This window comes from Phalacrocorax carbo, chromosome 3 (assembly GCF_963921805.1).
Source record: "Phalacrocorax carbo chromosome 3, bPhaCar2.1, whole genome shotgun sequence".
NCBI classification, from domain to species: domain Eukaryota; kingdom Metazoa; phylum Chordata; class Aves; order Suliformes; family Phalacrocoracidae; genus Phalacrocorax; species Phalacrocorax carbo.
Window position 1 is genome coordinate 65,147,149 of NC_087515.1, and position 6,937 is coordinate 65,154,085.

A 6,937-nucleotide genomic window follows, 5' to 3' on the forward strand; every position below is an offset into this window, starting at 1 on the left:
GCCACTCACTCAGAGGGGATGGAGGGACCCTGGGGGAAGTCCACCCTCCTGAACTGCTCAGTGTCGCAGTGCCAAAGGTCTTCTGCCTCTACTGAGTCTCAGGTACCCTCAAACTTTTGCCACAAACCAGCAAACCCCACTGACTCAAGTAAGGTACTGTGCGGCAGCCAGCCATGGCACCCGCTTTATCAGACAGCACCCAGCTGCCCTTCAGTGCCAACAACCATATTTCAGGTGCGTGCTGCAGCTCAAAGCAGCTGATGGGAATTACTTTGTCATATTAGCCCTGCATGCTCCTGCTCCACTTGGAAGCACTTTTTCCTGCCATTAGGACAAAGCCCTGCCTTTAGGCATCTCTCCTTCCTTAACAAAACTACGCTACAGCGCCACCGCTCCCTCTTACATACTTGCCATCTCTTTCAGGAGTTCAATACAAGAGAAGCCATTCATTATTTATATGGAACGAAGCCTTCTCCATTCATTTGAATGAGAGTTTCAACCGTCTCTTATGATTTATTAAGTATTTGCAAAGTTTTTCTTTTTGTTCGTTATATTATCATAACACATCAGTATCACTTTGAATGGGATGGTTTCCACTCTGCTCCCAAGGGGATGTAGCAGAGCAATATAACATCTGCGTTGATTATGTTATGGTGAAACCTTCAAATGCGTGGCTTCTTTATTCATGTTTCTTGAGTATGCCTATATTTTTGCACTTGTAATTCCTAGATGACAGCGCTGCCTGGGCTCACCAGGCCAAGTTAGGCCACAGTCTGAAAGGTGAACCCCACCGCAAAGCACACTTTAAATACAATTCTGAACGTGTCATGCCTGCTTGTGTGATGGCCATTCAGTCTACATGTCTGCAGTGAACCCTGCCCTGTGCGTAGTGGCTCCAGTCTTATTGCATATGTGATGAAGAGCTCTGACAATATAACTTATCCAGATTCAGGCTTCTCCAGTCCTTAAGACATGACTGACTCAGGCATCTACATTAATAATTATGTGTGGCTTCCTAGCCACCTGAGCAAAGGCACCAATCACAGTAAGATCATCCGAAGTGAATTGGACGCCTCCATTTTAGGAAAACACCTAAAATAGGTGTTGTTGTCAAAACATGTACACTTGAACAGGTGACTGAAAAACAGGCTTTTTAAAGCTCATGCATGTTAGCCATCCAAATATGGTAACGACCCAAGCAACCAGCCTTTAAAAACCTGCAGCTGCTCAAAATTCAATTGTGAACATAGACTTAGCCCCCAAATACAGATGTCTGACCTAAACCCAGCTGAGATTGCATCATTCTTCTACTTCTCAAGCCAGGAATTATACATATAGCAGCATGGGACAAAGCTGAGGCACCAGTCTTCAGTTTCTAGGCCAAGTGCCATAGTATGAAGGGCGGGTTGGACTCTGAGGACCCAGGCAGGAATACATCTCCCTCCTCTTTTGGATGTTTCCAAGACTCATTTCTGTTCTACAAGGCTGTATCTTAAGGTTACAAATATTTCTGATAAACAAATCTGATGTGCAGGACAGGCACATTTTTTAGCGTACCATGATCCTGGTTTTCTGAAGGTTTGTGAGAGACCTCCTGGGAGTCATCCCAGATCCTTTCTACTTTGCACAGCAGGATTTCTCCTGCTACATCACTGTACTGCTTAATTATCCAGCAAATTAATAATGAGAAGGGGGTGAAAGAAGTAAAATGCCTTGACCAGCTCAGTAAGGCCTATGCATACAAATGACTTACTGAATCATTATTTTCTTCTGCTAAACCCTCCTCAAGAGACAGCCGAGTGATAACAATACATCCAGGCTGCTCCTGATCCCACTTAATCCTCAGGTGCAACCTTCTGATATTCCAGGGGCTGTTTTCTGAGGACAGGATGAATGAAGTCTCTTAAGGAAGTCAGTTGCTTTCCTCTTGAGGAAGCATTAACAGATCTCCACCAGCAGAGGATCTTAACTCAGAGGCAAACTTCATATTGGATGCTGTTGGGCTCAGACACTTCTCAGAGCTCTTTGTGCTTCAGTGAGTGCCCTGGGTCTAGCTCCCTCAGGGGAGTGATGTTATGATTATTACTTCTCTGTCTAGGTTAGATTTTTTCTGTCTCAGTCAACTCACCTTCGGTTTGATTTTACAAAACAGGAGCAGTGCTCTTGGCTGTGGTCTGTGCTTGGGCTTGCTGCCTGGACTATGCAAATCAGGATTTGTAAATACACCATTCAAAATAGCTCTGCAGCTGTGACTTTGGAGGGTGGAAGAATGATTTTCACTTCCTTTATTATAATGGTTTAACTTTACGAGTTTTGGTAATATCAGTAGACGGAGTCAAATCAAGACCACATGCTGTATCCTCCCACAATTAACACCTGATGTAATACGATGGTGAATCATAATTAGTCCTCTTAGTTGAATCAGAGACCGGGAACAACTCTGGTAAAGGTATTAACAAGCGTAGTCACTGGAAGACTTACCATGCTTTCCTGCTTTGTTAGTCCTTACAATAAAAAAATCTATTTTTATAGATATTATTGACAACATAGTAGATTCAGTAGTCTGAGGCATTTTGCTGAAGAAGACCATTTACTTTGGTATTTACTTGTCGATAAAACCCAGAGCAGAGTGTTTATCTATGTCTGCACTGACCTGCAACAGTCAAGAAGGTCTCCTGAGGAAGAGTCACCTCAGTTCAGCCATGATGGGGAGGGAGACGAGTATCAGCTGCAGGTGGGACCACCTCATCTGGCACAGATAGTACTGCCACTCTGGCTGCTGTGGAAGGGGACAGGGGTGGACAAGGAGGTGTATCTCCATTTCCACCCTTTTCACTTGAGGGAGCCTGGGTGCAAAACATACACACACGCGCTGGATCTTGGATATCAGAAATTCTTCCTTGGTCAAGTTTGTATTTATTAGCCACAGCTTGTAAGAGGCAGGAGGCAAAGCATTTGTGAAAGATCCACAGTTTAATAACCTTTAGGGTTTAGAGTATGTACTAATCTCATCCACCTGAACTTGTGCTTTAGGTAGTGCTCTGTAAAGGTGGATTTCTAATTACAGCTGTGCGTAAGAATGATTTTTGATTGATACTGATTTGTTTTACTTATAAGTTTAAGATTACAAAGAGCAAAGAAAGATGCAACAAGCAATTTTTAAAGATGTTTCTGTTCACTGTGAGCAACAGCAGGACGGTCTGAGATGTTTCTTTTTCCAAAGTTCTGGAGAAGAACACTGCTTAAAGGAGATCTGTTGATCTCCTACCCAAGTTCTTAGGGAAAGACAAACATCTGATCCTTTTGTTTCAGCCTATGACTGAAAATAATTGTGCTATTTTGTACAATCTTTTCTAGTAAATGACAAAAATATCTTAGGAAACAAGATGATGAAGAATCCCTTTCACAAGAGGTACTTTATGGGGGAAGATGAATAACTGTTGTTACACCGAAACTAGTAGCATGAGGAATAAGCTATAAACTCTGTCTGGAGGAACATGAGTCATCAATTAAAACTCTCTTCAGTAACACTCAGAACAAATTTTTTGCCCTTCTCGGCTTTCTTTTTGAAAGCTCTGACAGATTCACATATCAGGGAAGGGAAAAATGCAAATTAATTTATTGTTGCATACGTATATATTTCTTTTATTCCCAAAATGTGACTGAATTTCGTAATCAAAAGGAAGAATCACAAATGAATGAGGTTTGTTTGTATTTTCCTTCAGATACTGTCTTGTCACAATTTTTTTTAAATAACAGCATGGAGGGTAGCAAAGCTAGCAGTCAAGCAGTCTTCCTGTTGATAGGGACAGCATGCACTTATTTCCCATCTATCTTCTACTGACCTGAACAGCAAGACCATCGCCTCTTGATCGCACTGGCAAAACCCCAGTAGCCTGTGCCCGAGTTTTAACCTGGCTGGCAGAATAAAGATTTACAGCACAGTACTGATGATTATGCAAAGGAGACTGCAAACATGAAAGGCATAAAACTGTACATTATCAGAACAAAAGCATCCCAATCTAACCCTGCATCAATTGGTTAAACCCAAAAAAATTTACTCACAGCTGTAAGGTGGCTGGCATTCAGGATATACAAGGCACACAGGTCTGTTCCTATAGCAAGCACAAAACACAAACAACATCTTTCTCAGTTCTGCATCTGGATTTCAAAACATAAGTCTGATAGCATCTTTCAATATTTTCAAGCACTTTTTCTTTTAAGTTCCACTGAAGAATACTAAGCTGCAACTGTTCTATCGAATGAATGCAAAGGCAAAAATTTCCTGAAATGTTTTCTGAGTAACAGCATAAGTTTGTCTTTTCCATGTATAATTTTAAAATTTGCCAGGGCAGCTGCCCTTCATGTTTAATTACAATCATTTAAGTATCTCCATAGAAAGATTGATTTTGCAAGGCTGGATTTGATCTTGGCCACATCTCTGAACTTTCCAGTTCCTTCCTAATGCTCACGTTGTTCTTTATCAATACACTCGTCGATGTCTGATCCTATCTACACTGAAACGGGTCTTTTGTTTACACTCCTGAGTTAAACTATCTGCAGTGTAAAGCGTAGGCTCTTGTTTTCTGAGGCAATCTCTACTTGCTGGTGGGAGGAAAAGTCACAGAAAAGTTTTCATCTTCACTGCTCAGCAGGCACAGATTCTGGGGGGATGCATGAGCAACCTGATGTTCTAGACTAAAATAATTTTTTTTTTGTCCAAACAAGTTTTTTTATTGCTTGCGGACAATACACATGATCTGTAGTAATAACTATGCAGGCCATCTACCTCACTTTCCGTCCATTAACGCACCCAATAATAGTCACCACCGAAGTGTAGTCAATATAGCACCATATCTGACATAAACACAAGGCCAGATGCTGGGTGCCTCACTCAGGCAAATTTCCAGTGGAAGCCAACAGCAGCTTAGACTGAGGAAGGAGCGTAGGATTACAGATAGTGTTGAAGCCAAAAGCTGCGTGTATTCATGTACGCGCACATACACGTGCACTGTTCCGTAAAACAAACGTATTTCTTAGAAACATGAGCAATACTCAGAGTGAGAGGGAGATTGCTGAAAAGCACAACTGTGACTTCATTTCAGTTGCATCTCTCCTAATCAAGGGAAGGGAAGCGAAAAGGAAAAAAAATAAAAGGACCCTTGCAGTCCCAGACCGATGCATTTGACCTGGTTAACACCTTCAACCCTGTCACACTCAGCATCTCCTCCCTCCTGCTGGGTTTCTGGGGCTAAGCAGGTCAGGTGAAGAAGCAAAGGAGGACCCTAAGCCTGCCAGCAAGTTCCGCAGAGAAGCAAGCTGCTCCTTAACACCTGCCACACGGAATTTTATTAGCAGAGATTATAATCTCTTTCCCATGCTTGTTTGACAAAGGAGGGAGCTAATTCTGACACTATCTCATAGCCCCAACAGCTAAAAAGTAATATAAATCAACATATCTAGGATTGGAGTTTTTTGCTAAATGAATTAGTGCATAATCCTAAATGGACTTCTGACTCTGTTGTATAAATAACTTCACTTCTTGAACAATTACAATACAGAAGAAAAATTATTCGACCAACTCAGTCTTTTAGCCACTCTGGCTAGAAGTTAAATTCTGCTCTTAACCATTCTCTTCTACCATTGATCTGGAGTAAATCTACAGAAGTGAAGGACTAATCCAAAGTTGCTGTGATGTAAATGAGAGAGACTCTATCCTGCTAAGATTAGTTAGAATTTTCTATCACTAATTTGCTACATATATCCTTTATTTTACAGGAAAAAAAGAAAATGAGTTGGAGAAGAAAAAGGCCAAATCAAAATAGAAACAAAGCTCCACTGTCATGGGTAGTAGAGGCAGTCAGAGGTGACAGCAGGGTGTATGGGCAGAGCAAACTCTGGCAGGAAGCAGAGTTTTCTTCCTTGAAGAAAAAAAAAAAACATAGAAAAGGAGACACTGAGATTGAGGGGCTAGTTTCACTCTTTATAACACTGACAGACGTTACTGCTTGTGACAAGGTTTCCAGTCTAGAAGCCAGGCTGAAGTCTTCCTCAGGCTGGAAGCCAAGTCAGCTGGGACATTTCCAAGAACAAGGGTAGGAGAATAAAAAGCCACTAGAAGGCCGCCTCCTCCACCCACTTCTGCTTAAAATGCCAACAGTGTTTATCCACAAGAGTTCAAGAATTTTCAGCTGAATGTGGAAAAACTTCCAGTTAGAAAAAGCAGCATGATCTTCCATCAAAGTGCCTTTTTGGTACCCATGCTGACCATCAGTTCAAAGTGGATTGACGTGCAGCAGTTCAGTAGCAGCTCTTGTTTGTAGAAAAGCCTGAGGGAAATTGCAGGGAGGTGGCTGGCAACGAAAGGGCTGAGAAACTGAAAACTGGCAAATGGGTGCCAGGATGGGGGGGTAAAATGGAAGGGAGCAAAAAACCGGGGAGGACGGTGGTAGGTCAGTTGGCAAGAAAGGAGCTGGCAGGGGTCCATCTGAGGGAAGGAGAAGGGCCGCTGTCACGGCACTTTCAACTGCTAGAGCCTCCCCAGGTAGTCCGTCTGCAGCGCCCCACGAGCACAGGATGCTCCCTTTCAGGTTCACAGAATGGAAGGGACCTCTGGAGATCATCTCGTCCAACCCCCTGCTTGAGCAGGCACACCCAGAGCAGGGGGCACAGGAACGTATCCAGGCAGGTTTTGAATGTCTCCAGGGAAGGAGACTCCACAGCCTCCCTGGGCAGCCTGTGCCGCTGCTCTGGCACCCTCACCTCCTTCTGCTCTCACTGCCAGTTGCGCTGAGCAGCTCCACATATACTCAGCGGGGGCTCTGTTCCCGACAAACACGTGTTATTTCTCATAATCCCAGAGCCACTGAGGTGGGTCCAACCAGGGTCGGGTGGAGCGGGACGCTCAGCTCCGTGACCAGTTGGATTTTGAATATCT